The following is a 19,182-nucleotide window of genomic DNA, read 5'->3' as shown; positions in this document are numbered from 1 at the left end:
ACTCTGAGAGCGGGAAGACAGGCAGTTTACTACAAATTGGGCTCTTTTTGTAGAGATGGTGGCAGCAGTTTGCAATTGGTAGCTCATGTGACTGAAGCTGTAAGGAAATCAGCTTAATAGATGTAGACACTGTGCAGGAGGTTGCAGTGGAGTTTTCAGATGTGGTGGCCACTTTAGTAGAGGAGGATATCTTCAGCAGTCCTTCTCATTAGCTCCCCCCCAAAAGGGAGAAGTATGTTGGTGCTAAGGAGAAGTAGGGACAGCCATTAGCAATAGAAGATTCCCACTCCAACGCCTCCCTCTTTTGCTCATTGTTTGAGGATCTCCTCAGATGAAAGAGATTCTGGGTCCCCATAGAAGAGGAACAGCATCATCTAGAATCATTGAGTTGGCAGTGGATCCCAGCTTTGCCATCTGCCTGCACTGCAGAAGTAGCTGAGCAAGGGGGCAGCTCCAGGGCAGATGATGATGAATACTGCTACTGCTACTGCTACTATTCCATCATTCATCAGTAGGTCCCAGAGTGGGTTAGAGAAATTTAAAATACAGTATTTATATAGTAAAGTATGTACTGGCAATGAATTACCATCAACAAACAAATCCAAAGAAAGGGAATGCCTTTTATTTTTATTTATTTATATCCCACCTTTCCCACAAGGAGCTCAAGGTAGCATACATGGTTTTCCTCCCTATGTATTTTAAGCTCACAAAAACCCTGTGAGATCAGTTAGCTTGAGCACCTGTGACTGGCCTGAGGTCACCCAGAAAGCTCATGAATGAGTTCTGCCCCCTCCATCTGTAAAATCAAACTTTAATGGAATCTCGCATAAAAACCCTTGGACGTATTTGTCTGCAATTTAGCAGACTTTTATCCATTCTGGAGGAGTGACTATGCCTGCAAATGTCATCCAATTTTTTCAAAAGAGTGGGAAGTTATACTGGGTTCTCTCCCCACCCCCACCAAATAGTGAATAAGGAAAGCAGAAAACCTAATTTATACTGACATGAATGTGGCCTCAGACCCTGAGCTAAAATTAGACTCTGAAGCACTTTGGACTGAAGTGGGCAGTTTTCTGAACATCAAATTGGAGTCTGAACTAAAATCTTGTCAGTTCATACCCTTCTTTTCTAGCAAAATCAAATTATGAAAGCTGCCAAGAATGCAAGGTTCTTGGTTGACATAATTTGCTAAAATTGCAGATTTTAGATTTTGTTTGTAAACAGCCCCCTTCTCTGATTATGTATGAAGATTACTGTAATTTAGGGCCTAAGTGGATCTACCTGATAAAGCACAAAGTGAGGCAAAGGAGCGTTAAATATACACATCTAAGTGCCGGGAGGAACAGACACACCTCACTTTGAAGAGGAAAATCAAGAGTAGACCACTGGAGCTTTGCGTGGTTATTCCAGTGAAGTACTATATACGTACTCCAAAACTAAGCTCTTTGTCAACAACTTGCACAGATTATCTACCTTCAGGAAAAATCACGACTATTACAACAGCAGGCTAAGCCAACACCTACATCATGAGTAGGTTGTACTTTTGTGCATTTTCCTTAGACGTTAGACTGTTTGAAGTAACTTGGTAAGCTGGAGCTTCCCCAAGAAGCCATTATATCACAGGACCAGTTAAAACAGAATAGGCAATGTTCCATTCATATTTAAGACAGAGAAGCTTTCAACAGTGCCTAGGCATTGAGGTAGGCTACTTTCAATTTCATGTCTTCGTAGCATTTTTTCAAATGTACATATACTGGGGGGAAATGCTACAAAGCCTTGGTAGAAAAAAATGAAACATCACAGAGCTATCAATTCTGGGGGGAAAACCAACAGCTTATGTGTCATCTTTCAAGGCAAATAATAGCCTAAGCTCTGTTGATTAAGCTGCAAAAGCCAATGGCCAAACAAGCACAAGAAAACAAACAGTGAGGAAACAACAAATGCAAGACACTATAAAGTAAATGAATAGGTTCATCTTCAATCCATAGCAGAGAAAAAAGCTATGCGTAAGAATATCTAATTCCAGAGATATTTCCATTTTTAAAATAGATAGCGTGCAGAAAAATCCTTTTTTCCTATCAGTTTTATGTAAATTGATATACACCAGTTACTGTTCCACAAGATGTATCAAGTATAGATACATTCTAATTTCATTGAAGGTGACCCACAATGTTCATATTGGAGCTCAGTGACATTTTCATGATGGAAATTAGTATTTATACACTGCTTGCCTTTTACTGGATCAATCAGGTGGAGACAAGAGTCATCTTCAGAAGTCTGCTTTAGTACTGTCATACTGTTGGCAATATAACTGAGATATACTATTTTACCAAGTTAACCTTTCATCAACTTAAGAAACTGAGTCAACATTTGCTATCACTACATAGCAGAATGGCAAAGAACATTCTATGTTAGGATTTCTGATACTCTGCACTACCTCAGTCATAACCATGACCCTCAATTGAACAGAAATTGTTCGCTGTTGACCAGTTTGCACCTTAATAACAAGGTTGATTTGATATACATCAAATTGATTTAAATTATGATTTAAATCACTTCTCTGAAGGACTGTTTTAAAGATTTAAATCACAGTTTAAATCACTAGTGAGGAAGATTCTATTTAATCATCATTTTTAGTAGAAGTATATTAAGATAACCTTAATACACATTCAGAGATGTAGGTTTCATTAGAAGGTAGATACACACTAAGGATTTATTCTAAATTGTTTTCAGATTAATTTTTATCGAAAATGGGATGATAATTTGGTCATTTTAGTACTAATGCAGAATGAAACTCTGAAACCATTCAGAAGATGAACCAGCTCCAATGGTTCACTTAATCATTATATTTTTGTTGTGATGTGCCAGAATCACCACCACCAAACAGGCTTTTAAATTGTACTAATAAGATTGTTGAAGAAAACTAACCAGAAGAATAAATAAACAATGTTAACAAAACATGCACATGGATTTTTGCATAGTTAACTATTTGACCTTTTAGGTAAATGTAAAGTTCCTTAAAAAAATAAAATTTAGGCAAATTCAACCAAGTCAACATGATAAACTTAAAATGTTGGATAGTACAGATAACTTAAGTCTTCTTCCACCTTTGTCTTCCTTGCTCCTTGTCTGGAAAAAAAATACAAGCTTTCCTGCTTTTTCGGTTCCCAATTTATTTCTCAATTTAGAATGAAGTAGTCCAAAGGAAGAAAAAATCTCTCTACACCTGCAGAAGAGGCTACTGCTATTAAGGGCTTGGATTACCAATTCAGTGGTCTCTTTGTTCAGATCTACTCTGTCTCCCCAAATTCTCTATTCAATGACCTTCTACATCTTTGCACTTAGAGAGGCAAGGACTTGATAGGCAGCGCATGCACTTCATATACACCACCTACAGAATAGGACTGATCAGGTTATCTCCTATCTCTATAAACTGCTGTTAACATATTCATAGAATATATAATTAGGAGTTGTATAATTAGTATTCATCATATCTTTGACCTAGAATATTTCTTTACTAATTGTTTGAAGAAAATTTTGAAATCTGATTTAAATAAAAAAAATGATTTTTTAAATTTAAATCCATTTTTTTTTAAAAAAATATGATTTTTATCAACTCTGTCTAGAAATAATCCTAGCTCTCAAAGCAGCAGATCAGATGGTAAACCTAGACTGTGTCATTTCACTGCATGTGCTTTATTCGGATTCTTTTGGAAAACTGATTTATCTGTCTTATTTAATCCATTTTATTGTTGTACACCACTATATTTATTAACATTTAGCGGTCTTTAAATTTTCCAGATATATAATGACTGAATGTTCCCTCTATATAATAAAAAACCTGCCCATTAAAAAAAGGTAGAAGGATTCTAAGCCGTGTCTAGACATGCAGTCTGAAAGTCCAGATACAGATTTGCCAATTCATCAACAACACGGTTACTGAAACATTGGTACTTCTAAAGCCTCACATATTAAGCTTTTAATGAAATGGTTTCATGAACCAGAAACTTCAAGTGACACTCAAATATCTAGTGCTCCATCCCCACTAAAAAATTGTTCAATTGACTGTACCTTGAATTACATCATACTTTTCTGCATTAGGTATCAACAGAGATGTTTCTGCACAGTGGTCTGGTTCACACATTATGCTAAGCTAAACCATGGCTTAGTGAAAATGTTTGAGCTCCCAGAGACGAAATTGTGGTCAGTTTGCTCCTCTCTGGTCATTCTGCTGCTGCACTGAACTAAGCTGTGATTTGACTTAGTTACATTCAAAACCAGGCTTGCAGTTTAGATCTCTCCAGACTGACCATAAGCTGTAACCAAGTTTTGTCATCTGGTTTGTAGCTTGCAGTTAGCTCGAGAGACTATGAGTCTGGGTTCAGACAGCACGCTAAAACAACCATGGCTTAGGTGAGCACAGCACAACAGTGAAACTGAGGAGCAAAGCAGCCACAATCTTCTGAGAGCCTATGCACTCACATATTCATACCAATCCATGATTTCGCTTAGTGTGATGTGCGAACTAAGGCACTGAATGGTTAATGGTTACAGGCATTTTTTCAAGCAATTATAACTTCTGTTTAATAATCAAAGTACACTCTAGTAAATTTTTCAATGCATTTGTCAAACCATCATTAATTATTTTCACTGAAGAAAATGCTGTACTATTTTGAAAGTACCCATGGACGCTTATGAGAATCTTGGATGTGCTAAAAGATAGATTTGTGATTCCTATGATTCCTTTAACAACTAACCATGATGGTGCACAAATAGGATCATCAATGTTAGCATAAATTGGAGTACATCTGTTGTGTTGCACTGCTACCATTCGTAGCAGCATTTCTAATCTCTTAATTATTCTTAAGAGACTGAGATTCCACCATGGAATTTCTGGTATTTTGTCTCTACAAACAGAGTAACAAATGAAAACACTGGTAGCGTTTTTCCACTTCACTGCTGGAATTAGATAAATGCAGCGAAAGAACAGAGAAAAATATGAGGTTTGAAACCTCCTATGGCAACTGGCTCAGTGCACTCTTGCTCAAGTTAACTAAAAGGTGTACCTAGAAACCGCCTCAAGCTGTTGAGATGCTCTGGAATGTTTATAGACATTTCAGCTATAGGGAGACTTTTAAAGTATCCTGGGAGCAGTGGAGAAAGAGGAAGGCAGCACCTTAGGAATAGAAAAACTGGTGCCCTCCAGATGTTAGATCCGTTTCAATCGGGGTTTCAGCCCGGTTTTGGCACTGAGATAGCCTTGGTCGCCCTGTATGATGACCTATGTCGGGAGAGGGACGGAGGGAGTGTAACTCTGTTGATCCTCCTTGATCTCTCGGCGGCTTTTGATACCATCGACCATGGTATCCTTCTGGAGAGGCTTGGGGAGCTGGGAGTTGGGGGTACTGTTTGGCAGTGGTTCCGCTCCTACTTAGCGGGTCGTCTCCAGAGGGTTGTGCTTGGGGAACATTGCTCAACACCGTGGGCTCTGCAATGTGGAGTCCCGCAGGGTTCGGTTCTGTCTCCCATGCTTTTCAACATCTATATGAAGCCGTTGAGTGTGGTCATCAGGAGCTAAGGAGTGCGTTGCCACCAGTACGCTGATGACACACAGCTCTATTTCTCCTTTTCATCCTCTTCAGGTGAGGCTGTCAATGTGCTGAACCGTTGCCTGGCTGCGATAATGGACTGGATGAGAGCTAACAAACTGAAGCTCAATCCAGACAAGACTGAGATGCTGCTGGTGAACGGCTTCCCTGATTGGATGGTGGATATACACCCTGTCCTGGATGGGGTTACACTCCCCCTAAAGGACCGGGTTCGTAGTCTGGGAGTCTTTTTAGATCCTTCCCTGTCACTTGAGGCCCAAGTGGCATCGGTGGCACGGAATGTTTTCTACCAGCTTCGGCTGGTGGCCCAGCTACGTCCCTATCTGAGCAGGAAGGACCTAACATCAGTCGTACATGCTCTGGTAACCTCGCGACTGGATTACTGCAATGCGCTCTACGTAGGGCTGCCTTTGAAGACAGTTCGGAAGCTACAGCTTGTCCAAAATGTAGCAGCCAGATTATTAACGAGGACCAGGCGGTCGGAACACATAACACCTGTTCTGGCTCGCTTGCACTGGCTGCCAATATGCTTCCGGGCTAGATTCAAAGTGTTGGTTCTAACCTATAAAGCTCTATACGGCGCAGGACCACAATACTTGTCAGAACGCCTCTCCCAATATGAACCTGCCCGTACACTACGCTCTACATCGAAGGCCCTCCTCCGAGTTCCGTCTCATAGGGAGGTTCGGAGGGTGGTGACAAGATCTAGGACCTTCTCAGTGGCGGCCCCCGAATTGTGGAACAGTCTCCCCGAAGAGGTGCGTATGGCGCCGACATTGTTGTCCTTTCGGTGCCAGGTTAAGACCTTCCTCTTTGCTATGGCGTTTTAATATGTAACTTGTTTTAGTTTTAAATTTTGTTGTAATTGTTTCTGATTTCTTGTTTTTACATATGTTTATGCTGTATTTTATTATGAGATTTTGAGATGTTTTTGTATTTTTATATTTTGTTGTACACCGCCCAGAGAGCTAATGCTAGTTGGGCGGTATAAAAATCTAATAAAATAAATAAATAAATAAATAAAATTGACTACAGTTTCCATCAGCATGGTCGATTGTCATGGATGATGGGAATTGGTGCCCTCCTGATGTTGTGGACTACATGTTTGCTACCCCTGCTCTAGATGTAGGGTCAACTGGTAAGAGTGTGTATATGAATGCTTTATGAGGGTCTGTTTATGTATGGGTGGTATATAAACAACAGGTACAAGTAGCATCAATCTCCCGGCATAGGGATCAAACACAATATTAATATTTTTAAGTTCTGTGAATGAACAAAAGAGTTTGAAAGGGCCAGTCCCTGGGAGAATGAGTCATCTGATAAGCATTCCTTATATGTTGGACCAGAAGCAAACTGCTGCATGATCTAGCGCTGCTGTTTGCTACTCCAATCAAGCAGCCATGCCCTCCTCCACAATAATCTACCCCCACCATTTAGTTAACATTCCATGGCCACTGAGCATGCTCAGTCCTCACTGAGATTTTTTGGAAGTTAGCTCCAGGGTTTTTTCCCCTCAAAAAAAAAAAGTGCTTCTGCAACCCTCAGGGTTCTCCCAAGTCTGCTGTGTCTTGTGTATGGATGGTGCTGTTTCACAACCTAGGCAACAGCATTCACAGCCTGGATGTTGAAACAGAGGGAATGATGCATACTATTAAAGAGATACCATAAATTATAAATTAAACAAAGTAGTAGCCATAACCATACAGAACAATGCCAGTGAGTCAACAGATCCCTAAGGTATGCTATATTCACATTAAAAAACAAACATCTTTTTGTAGGAGAGAGTGGGGATTTGGATTATACTACCCTGAGACCCACTGACCTGGGCTTGCCTGCTGAAAGTAGGTTCCTACCTTTGCTGGAGCCATTATCTTTAAAAGGTACCAGAGAATACCCTGAGACCTCGCTAACAAGTTGTCTGGGAACTAGAGAAGTCCATCCAACCCACAAGAAAATTTCTACAATCTGTTTCCCCTATCAGCAACACGTCCCCAAAACATTGGCTGGGGTAGGTTACCAGAAACAGATTCTCTAGCAAGCAGCTCTTCTCCCATCGCTACTTGCTTCCTTTATAGCTCCCCTTCCTCCCAGGCCTTCAGCATACTAAAGCAGTTTTGTCTGCACTTCTTTATATGGTTTTACCCCCTCTAGAATGTACACAATGTGGTGAGGGGGTTTGAGAGTGTTGAAGAAGCTGAGAGCAATGCCGTCAGGAGTCTAGACCAAGAGGCTAGACTCCTAGCAGGGGCACACAAGGCAGAATGGTCAAAGCTAAGACACCAGACTAAGATGCATCCAAACTCAGAGGAAGGCAATGGTAAACCACCTCTGAATACCTCTTACCACGAAAACCCTATAAACGGAGTATCCAAAATGCAACATGAGATAGTGCTGGAAGATGAGACGCCAGGTCAGAAGGCACTCAACAAACTACTGGGGAAGGACAAAGGACAAGTACAAATAGCGCTGTGACTAATGACGCAGCTGGGTCAAAGCCAAAAGGAAGCCCAGAGGCTGATGCGCACAGATGAGAAAGGGGAGTCCAGAGTTGTACGACGCACACAATAGGAACATGGAATGTGAAAAGTATGAACCAGGGAAAGTTAGAAATTGTCAAGCAAGAAATGGAACGTATCAACATTACAATACTTGGCATGAGTGAATTAAAATGGACAGGAATGGGACATTTTCAGTCAGGCAACTACAAACTATTTTATGCAGGAAATGAGAAATTAAGAAGCGGGGCTGCTTTAATAGTGAGAAGTGATGTAGCAAAAACAATTAAGAACTATAATGCAAGGTCTGAGTAATTTATATCAGTGAGATTTAACGGGAAACCTATTAACATAACCAGCTTACAGTCTACGCTCCAACAGCAAATGCAGAAGAAGAGGAATTGGAGAGATTTTACACAGAAGTGCAGGAAGAAATTGACCACGCACCAAAACAAGATGTGCTGAAAATTATGGGGGACTGGAATGCAAAAGTAGGGAACAAAGAAGTAGGAATTGCGGGGAAATGGGGCTTAGGAGACAGAAATGAAGCAGGAGAAAGACTTATTGAATTCTGTGAAGCCAATAATTTGTTTCTTGCAAAAACATTTTTTGAGCAATCGAAAAGATGACTGTACATGTGGACATCACCAAATGGTCAATATAGGAAACAAATTGATTATATAATTGGTAACAGAAGATGGAGAAGTTCCATACATTTAATGAAAATGAGACCAGGAGCAGAATGTGGTACAGATCATGAACTGGTCAAATCGAAAATCAGAGTAAAGCTAATAACAAAGCAATCATAATGCCAAAATACAATTTAAATAACATCCCACAAGAATGTAAAGATCAAATAAGGAACAGATTTGAGGCTTTACACTTAGTTGACAGAGAACCAGAAGAACTATGGAGTGAAATCAGAGACATTATCAGGGAAGAATGCAAAAAGACAATACCTCTAGTTAAAAAGAGAGAAAGACCTCAATGGATGACTGAAGAAACTCTTAAAATGGTTAAAGAGAGAAGGAAAGCCAAAACAAAAGGAGACAGAAACACGGTCAGAACCCTAAACACAACAATACAGCGACTAGTACATAGGGACAAAGAGAACTATTACAATAGTTATTGTACAGAAATTGAAGAGGACAATAAAAAGGGAAGAACAAGAGCCCTATTCCAAAATCTTAGAGAAATGAAAGGGAAATTTAAACCAAGAGTATGTTGAATAATCAACAAGGGAACACACTGACTGACCAAGATGAAAAAGGAAGATGGAAGCAATACACTGAAGAAATCTATAAAGGAGATGCAAGGAAGACAGATTCATTCATGGAGGAACTGTATGATGAAGAACCAGGAATTCTAGAATATGAGGTGAAAGCTGCTCTTAAAATACTTGGAAAAAACAAATCACCAGGAACAGATGCCATACCAATAGAGTTGCTACAAGCTACCGAGACTGAATCTGTCCAAATTTTGACAAAAAGTTGTCAAGAAATATGGAAAACTACACAATGGCCCACAGACTGGATGCGTTCCACATACATCTCAATTCCAAAGAAAGGGGATCCCAAGGAATGCACTAATTATCAAACTATTGCCTTAATATCCCATGCAAGAAAAGTAATGCTCAAGATTCTACAACAAAGGCTCTTACCATATGAAAATGGACTGCCTTCAAGTCGATCCCGACTCATGGCGACCCTACGAATAGGGTTGTCATGGTAAGCGGTATTCAGAGGCGGTTTACCATTGCCTCCCTCTGAGGCCGAGAGGCAGTGACTGACCAATGGTCACCCAGTGAGCTTCATGGCTGTGTGGGGATTCGAACCCTGGTCTCCCAGGTCGTGAAAGGGAAGAGGCACCAGAGATCATATTGCAAACATACACTGGATGATGGAACGGACCAAGGAATTTCAGAAGGAAATCACCCTGTGCTTAAAGGCTTTGATTGTGTAGATCATGAAAAATTATGGAATGCTTTAAAAGAAATGGGGGTGCCACAGCATCTGATTGTCCTGATGCACAACCTATACTCTGCACAAGAAGCTGCTGTCAGGGCAGAATATGGAGAAAACGACTGGTTCCCAGTCGGAAAGGGTGTGAGACAGGGTGCATTTTATCACCCTACTTGTTTAATCTATATGCTGAACATATCATACGGAAAGCGGGAATGGACCAAGATGAAGGAGGTGTGAAAATTGGAGGGAGAAATATCAATAATTTAAGATATGCAGATACCATATTCTTAACAGAAACCAGTAATGTTTTGACATGAATGCTGATGAAAGTTAAAGAGGAAAGTACAAAAGCAGGACTACAACTGAACGTCAAAAAGAGTAAAGTAATGACAACAGCAGATTTATGTAACTTTAAAGTTCACAACGAGGACACTGAACTTGTCAAGGATTATCAATACCTTGGCAAAGTCATTAACCAAAATGGAGACAAGAAATCAGAAGAAGGCTAGGACTGGGGACGGCAGCTACGAGGGACTCGAAAAGGTCCTGAAAGGCAACGATGTACCACTGAACACTAAAGTCAGAATCATTCAGACCATAGTATTCCCAATTTCTATGTATGGATGTGAAAGTTGGACAGTGAAAAAAGTAGGTAAGAGAAACATCAACTCATCTGAAATGTGGTGTTGGAGGAGAGCTTTGCACATACCATGGACTGCTAAAAAGACAAATATTTGGGTGTTAGAACAAATTAAACCAGAAATATCATTAGAAGCTAAAATGATGAAACTGAGGATATCATACTGTGGACACATCATGAGAAGACATGATTCACTAGAAAAGACAATAATGATGGGGGAAACAGAAGGGAGTAGAAAAAGAGGAAGGCCAAACAAGAGATGGATTGATTCCATAAAGGAAGCCACAGACCTGAACTTACAAGATCTGAACAGGGTGGTTCACGACAGATGCTATTGGAGGTCACTGATTCATAGGGTCGCCATAAGTCGAAATCGACTTGAAGGCACATAATAACACTATGGTTTTAAGGTAAAAATATTGGTTTTCCTGAAAAGGTATCACTTATGTTTTTCGATTTTGTTCACAGATAAGAAATTATTGATTTATCTTTCAAATTTATTTATTTATTTATTTATTTATTATATTTCTATACCGCCCAATAGCCGTAGCTCTCTGGGCGGTGCACAACATAAAAACATCCAATATACAAGTAAAAACATATATCAACAACTTAAAAATAATATACCAAAAGTAGTAGAACATAATTAAACATATAAACAACTACAATACAAACCTAAAAAATATTAAAAACGTATTAAATCAGTTAAAAGTATTAAGATGTTAAGATGTTAAGTAATTAAGATTACTAAAATATTAAGAGCGTAAGTGCAAGTGTAGGTGTTACAATAGATGTTAAAAAGGTTGTTAAAATGTTGTTAAAAAGCCTGGGAGAACAAAAAGGGTTTTACCTGGCGCCGGAAGGATAGCAATGTTGGCGCCAGGCGTACCTCATCGGGGAGAGAGTTCCATAGTTCGGGGGCCACTACAGAGAAAGCCCGTCTAACCCATCTAAAAGAAAAGTGTTACATAAACCTGAAGTCTTTATAGTTCTGAACATGCCAATTCAAATCTGTTACTGCCACCAGTGAATCTAGTCCATAGTCTATTAATCCTACAAGTTTAGATAGAAGAGTCATCATTGCATTTGCTAGGTAATCAATGTCTTGTCAATAAGTCAGCCATCTGAGTAGGCATGTACTGGATTGCAGAGTAGAAGAATTAATGCACTGTGCCCACCTGGGTCACTTTCTGTATTTCCTATTTTTATGCCAAATACGGGAGCTTTTCTTATATTTAAATCACGGGTACTTACTCTATTTTGCAACACTGATATTTCTTTTTCATTTTATGAAAATAAACTGCACTGTGCGTGCTTCTAGAAAGTTCTGGGCACTTAATTGTCTCTAAATAGACAAAGACGTGCAAAAACACATGGGCTGGAAAGAACAAAAGTTTTCGACTGTTAGCTACTTTGCCTTTCTGGCGTGGGATGGGCCAGAGCATGAACGTTATGCAACTAGGAAAAGTGATTCAGAAAGCAGCAACACTGACGAGAATAAACACAGAAATTTAAAAAGAAAAGAAATGTACCCTCCCATTTAGTATATAAATACTCTAGTTAACATAAGTTTTATTGGATAATTTAGCCAATTGATATGCATAAATGTTTAGGAAATATAAAGTATGGTTTAAAACTGCTAATTTAAAACCAAGCAATCTTGGTTTTAAGCAAATAAAACTGAACTTAAAAAAACAGCATTATGCAGCCTTGTTAGAGAGGTTCAAAGAATGTGTACCTTATCATAGAACCATAGAGTTGGAAGGAGCCTAAAAGGCCATTGAGTCCAACCCCCTGCTCAATGCAGGAATCCAAATTAAAGCATACCTGACAGGTGGCTGTCCAGCTGCCTCCTTATTGGAGAGTGCACCACCTCCCTAGATAATTGGTTCCAACGTCGTACCGCTCTAACAATTAGGAGGTTTTTCCTGATGTTCAGCAGAAATCTCGCTTCCTGCAACCTGAGCCCATTATTCCGTGTCCTGCACTCTGTGATGATCAAGAAGAGATCCTGGTCCCCCTCTGTGTGGCAACCTTTCAAGCACTTGAAGAGTGTTACCATATTTCCCCTCAGTCTTTTGCAGGCCAAAGATGCCCAATTCTTTCAGTCTTTCCTCATAAGGCTTTGCTTCCAGTCCCCTGATCATTCTCTTTGCCCTTCTCTGAACCTGTTCCAGTTTGTCTGCATCCTTCTTAAAGTGTAGTGTCCAGAACTGGATGCAGTACTCAAGATGAGGCCTAATCAGTGACAAATAGAGGGGAACTAATACTTCATGTGATTTGAAAACTATACTTCTGCTAATGCAGACTAAAATAGCATGTGCCTTTTTTGCAGCCACATCGCACTGTTGGCTCATATTCAGCTTGTGATCAACAACAATCCCAAGATCCTTCTCGCATGTAGTATCTCCAAGCCAAGTATCCCCAATCTTATAACTGTGCATTTTGTTTCTTTTTCCTAGGTGTAGAACTTTGCACTTATCCCTGTTAAATTTCATTCTGTTGTTTTCAGGCCAATGCTCCATCCTATCAAGATCACTTTGTATTTTGTTTGTCTTCCACGGTATCAGCTATCCCCACCCCGTTTTATATCATCTGCAAATTTGGTAAGCATTCCCTGCACCTCCTCCTCAAAGTCATTAATGAAAATATTGAAGAGCACCGGGCCCAGGACTGAACCCTGGGGTACTCCACTCGTTACCTCCCTCCAGTTTGAGAAGGAACCATTGAGAAAAACTTTGAGTACAATTCTGCAGCCAACTGTGGATCCACCTGATAGTTGTTCCATCCAGCCCACATTTAGCTAGCTTACTAATCACAATATTATGGAACACTTTGTCAAAAGCTTTGCTGAAGTCAAGATATACTATGTCTACAGCATTCCCACAGTCTACCAAGGAGGTTATCTGATCAACCAACAAGGTAAGATTAGTCTGGCAGGATTTGTTCTTGATAAATCCATGTTGGCTTCTAGCAATCACTGCATTGTTTTCAAGGTGCTTACAGACTGATTACTTTATAATTAATAATTATTTTCCCAGGAATCAATGTCAGGCTGACTGGTCCATAGTTCCCAGATTCCTCCTTTTTGCAGCTTGGGACATTAGCCCTCCTCCGGTCATCCAGCACTTCACCCATCCTCCAAGATTTTGCAAAGATAATAGGCAGTGGAGGGGATTACAGCCAACTATATACATTTCTACCAGAGAATCATACTGACTTGAGTCAAACAGATATCCTTGAGGGGTTGTCCCCGCTTCCTCCCCTCCAGTAAGTCCTCTCTATAAGAAAGAGATTTGAGGAAGGAATGAGATAGACCATAATTTTTACATGTTTAGATAGGTGTGCCAGTACAATTCTTTTTCTGGCTGATAAACTGCACAACTGCGCTATAAAATAGAAGATTCTTGCCAGTGTGCACAATTTGATAACATGGCTTTTTGCATTTTTTAGACATCCAGCTGAAGGATATGTAGAAGTCACTGCTTCCTTCATGGAATTAAAGAGGCAGGTATTTTATGACATAGCAGTTTTTCTTGTACTTTCTGTGGATTGAAAATTGTACTAACCAATTACATATTTCTTTAGTAGTGTTACACAGATGCTAAAAGTGGTAAGAACTAGTCCATATCATAACAATCCAATTTTATTTGACATTAGATTATCTTACAATGGAAGCCTCTCAGCTGAACTCTGCAATACCTTTGCCAATTTATAACAGCCAAAACAACCGATAGGGATACAGCTGTAAACCTACAGAAATCAATTTTTCAGATAAAGGAAGCTTTTTCTTCAGCTACAAGGAGCAGCGCAGGTAGTTTACATGCATTAGGAATTAAGAAGCATCTGACACCTGGCGAATCCATACACTCAGCTTTCATTTCCTGTAGCTACAGTACATCACAGAAGATAGCAACAAGTTAGTGTGTTCCATGTTCACAGGCTTTATAATCTGTACCATACATGACATCTTGCCTCTTCATCATAATTCCCAGTCCCTCTTCTTTAACCATACTACCTCTATGGCCTATGATTTACCTATCATTCCCACTACATCAAACTTCCACATTTGGGAAACTTGGAATACAGTCCCAAGGAAAGTCTAAAACAGTTTATTTGTTTAACAAATGCTGCAAAATGATTTTATTCTACTAATTTTGTGCAGTATTTTTTTAGATGAGAGTAAGGAGGAAAATATTTTGCAATTATTTCAGATATCAAAAGACAATATCAAAAATTTATTTATTTATACAATTTATATCCCACCCTTCCTCCCAAAGCAGCCCAGGGCAAATATCAAGTACCTTGAACTTTATCTACATCTGAGGTCTCCAGTGTTGCACCCATGGGCACCACAGCACCCTCAGATACCTTTTCTGGTGCCCACCAAGGTACCCTGCACATCCCTTTTTAAATTTATTTAAGGGGGTTTAATTTTGGTGGTTACTTTGAGAGGGTACAGTTTACTTTTGTGTCTGTTTTAGACTGTATGTGTAGGTGTTTTGTCCATTTTGGGGGGGGAGGATTCTGAGCATTGTCAGTTTTTCTTCTGTAAAATCAGCATGTATGAAGCCCATGGCAGTTTCTTAGATTTCCAAATGTGCCCCCAGGCCCAAAGGGGCTGTGGAGCTCTGACTTGCTTTATCCCACATACAGAAATAGTTACTATGTTTTAAGGGTATCTTCTGCTTAAGTTCCTAAGGGCAAAAACTTTGTGAATGAGGCATGCTACTATCTACTTCTCCCTTGCTACAAACAGCCATTTGCTGACACTAGAATTTCAGAAGAATAACATTTGTTTATTATAAAAATACAATACTTCATTCTTCAATCTGATAGCTCCCAGAGCACTATTACTTTCCTCTCATATTAACCAAGGTATCCTGAGGGGCGCCCCCAAATGCATTTTTTTACCTGCTGAAGCAAGCATTGCACTAATCTCTATGTTCTACCTAGGACTTGCAAAGTATAATCTTTGGGATACCACTTACAAAAAAAGATGCTCTAAAGGCTTCTTTTGAAAGGTCTGTAAAAATTGTAGAGGCAGCCTTCAGCAAAGGAAATAGTGGCCTGGTCAGAGATACATTATCTTGACTTAGTAAACAAAGACAAGCATGTGGCTAGTGCCTGCACTTCTTTTGTTGTTTCCTTCTATGCCTTTCTCCCTATTCAGCATGCAGCAATCAAAAACTTCCTGATTAATTAACCATAACTTCTTGTTGTGTCTGAACCTGAAAACTAGTGTTATCAAAACTACAACAAACCAGCATCTTAAAAATCAACTCCAAACCATGGTCAAATTTCAAAGTTGAAGAGGCCTATAACTTACCACAGCAGGGTCTGCTTTGTGGGTCTGCTTTGGTACTAATTCAGAAGTAGTATGGCAAAAAGTTCAGATTCAACAGCAAGAGAGAACTTTAGAAAATGTCACACAAGCCCCTTCTAATACATAAACACTTTCTAATAATGCCAAGGGTAGCATAACTCCTATGTCAGTATCTTCAAATAATTTCCAATTCAGAGAGATTCCCAAAATGCAAGGATAAGCAGTAAAAAAAAGTCTAATCCACCAGTGAAAGTGACAATGACAAAACTAAGTATTCATTTCCTAGTATTTACAGACATGTCCATTTCCTGGCATTTACAGGTATGTCCTTAAAAGGAACAAACCCTGTACAATCTGTTATGAAGCAGACTAGTCAGGTTTTAACAGTAAGTGATTAATGAGCTGACAAACTGAATTACTGCAACTGTACTAACTGTTAAGATTAAACAATTACACAAATGGCACATGATGAAAAACATAAGGCCCCTCAAGCAGCAACAGGCACAGAGAGGACAGAATCATAAACATACATTGAAGAGCAAGGGAAGGGAAGCAGAGCAATTGCTCTCCTTAGTAATGTAATGTTTATGATATGAAAACATTGATAAAGTGAAAAACCAATAAAACCAATACAGTAGTCAGTTCTGAAGAGGAATATGGTTTGCCACGAAATGAAAATGCACACCAGTAATGGATATGGCGCACAGAGAGTGGAAAAGTACAGGAATCATTTACTTCTAAGAATTCAACTTTTGTCCTGTTAGAGGCAATCATTTCCAAGTGTTAGCTTTTACTAAGAACCAAGGAATAGTGGTGCCAAACCAGCTATCCAAGCAACTGTTGATTTGCCTAGATTAGAGTTTATCAGTGCAGAGCTGAAGCTGATGTAACCAGCAGCTGATCTACAGAATCAGCAATGACAGTATGGGGTCTGATGTGAATATATTCTCCTACCCATTCACCAAGATCATCTGAGAAGGCATCTGCACTGTCTCCTTCTTCAATACTGGTGGTTGTGCAGTACAGGGACTTTTCTGTGGAATGCCTACCAAAGGACCTTTGTGTTTCATCAAAGAATGTGGACAGACCTGATCAACAGCTGCATTTTATATTCCAAAAGATAGGAGATTAAAAAAAAGCAGGCTAATAACTTTTGTGGGCTTATAGATAGGCTGAATAAGTCTTGTGTCATAATCACCCACCACCCTAAATTAACAAGCAACTTACTGTGCTAAGCAAAAGAAGCTTGTTTCAACCCATGCAAACCTTTAGTGCTCCGACTCCACACAGGATCTAGATGTGTATAGCTGTATACAAACACAGCCTGTTCTCATATTATATGACACACTCTTGCCTACTGTCTACATGCAGATGGCATGTGAGAAAGGGACTATTGTGGTTTTAAGTATTACATTCAAAGCTTTAATTGAAATTTTTACTTGTAGTTCTTGTAAATATTATAAGATACAACAATTCAAAAGCATGTATTTCCCTCACATTGCTGAAACTAAGAAAAAATGAAGGCACTGAAACCAATTAATATACTAATTTTAACACAGCCAGAGAGCTGTGCATTAGATAGCTACTAGATATAATCTGAAAAACAAATTGAATTACAACTCTGAAACTTCCAATTTGACTGGTATTGTATCCATTCATTATTTTACTAATTTTATGAAATAGTTTTTAAAAATCTGAAGAAAATCTTCTACCTCACAACACTGTGGATAGGTTTTAACTTTAGCTCGAATTATGGCTAACTGCAACACAGAACACTGGTTTGCTCTGCAGCCTATACTGAACAGCATTTAACGAATAGAAAGGTCACATATTTAAGGGGAGATTTAATAATGAAGAATCTAACAACACTATGTAAGAAATCCTTCAAGTATATATGTAATAAGTATTTATTGTGCTCTGGGACAGTTATCTGTATGCTAAAAACAAACATATGCCACAGAAGTAAAAGTCTCTCAACATGTCCGCTAAAACCAACTTCCAATGTTTTACAAGTCTGATGATGTAGCATCAGTATTAGAGCCTAGGCATGCTTTTCATCCAAGCCTTCCAAGCTTAGTGTCAACAGGAAATTGGTCCAGTCTTAAACAGATTTTTATCACTTCCTTGTCACTTTCCATCTGTGCGGTCCACAAAGTGGGAAAACTTTGCTTTGTATACATAAGATAATTAGATCTCATTAATTAGTCCCTTCATCACATCTCATACTAATTATGCATGTATATGGTTGTACTTAACAGTCATTTAACCTTTCCGCTCACCTTATGGATTTACAGAGTACTTATCACAATCTTTTCAAGTAGTACAACACAAGTTCCAACTAATTCTAGAGGCCTAATTTTCTGGGAGAGCACAAAAGGTGTACCCAGATTTTGTGCAAGTAAAATGCATCTCTTGTCATGAGTCTTTCCACCCCCTCATCCCTACCGCAACCCCTCTCCTCCAAATAGGCTGACAGTATGGAGACCCTCACAGAAAGCCTGAGCTGGGGCGTGGGGAACTTGCTGGATGGAAGCAGCTTCCATGAAGAGAGTTCCTAGTATCATAAGCTTCTGCTCTGTTTTCAGCAATTACCGCTTCCCACTGCAGCTCTCAGTGCCACCATGCTACAGAGGGATGGTGAAAGTGGAATAAAGCTCCAATGTGCAAGTGGTCTTTGGCTTGTATGAAGTCTGGATGCAATCCAAAACATTTCAAATTGGCTGCTTTATTTTTATTCTTTAGTCTTACTTTTTCTTTTTATTGTCTTTTAAATAAATGTATTTATGATACACCTTGAGAGCTTTTAAAATTAAAAAGGTGGGATATACATTTTATAGTAAAATAAAATTGCAGGGAAGGATCAACTCTGACAAAACAGTTTGAAAGCTAAAATGCGTGCGTCCAACCAGCAACTAGAAGGAAGGGTGTTTGTACATTGCTCTTACTTTCTTTGGAAGGGGTGGGATACAAAAGTAATAATAGGAGGTTCATGTAACAGATTGACAAGCATAGGGTGGCATTCAATGCTAGTCCTACTCAGAGATGGCCCATTGAAGTTCACAGACATGACAAACTTAAGGTCCATTAAGTTCAATGGGTCCACTCTGAGTAGGTCATTGTTGAATACAACCCATAAGTTATAAACTGC

At 39.3% G+C, this 19,182-nt stretch overlaps 1 protein-coding gene across 2 annotated transcripts in view; it reads right to left on the bottom strand.

Moving 5' to 3' along the window:
* ZFAND3 (zinc finger AN1-type containing 3) overlaps positions 1-19,182 on the bottom strand; it is a 263,984-nt gene that overhangs the window by 194,534 nt on the left and 50,268 nt on the right. The gene's annotated exons all lie outside the window — the stretch shown is intronic.

Source organism: Rhineura floridana, chromosome 4 (assembly GCF_030035675.1).
Source record: "Rhineura floridana isolate rRhiFlo1 chromosome 4, rRhiFlo1.hap2, whole genome shotgun sequence".
Lineage (NCBI taxonomy): Eukaryota > Metazoa > Chordata > Lepidosauria > Squamata > Rhineuridae > Rhineura > Rhineura floridana.
This window is presented reverse-complemented; position numbering and strand designations above follow the sequence as displayed.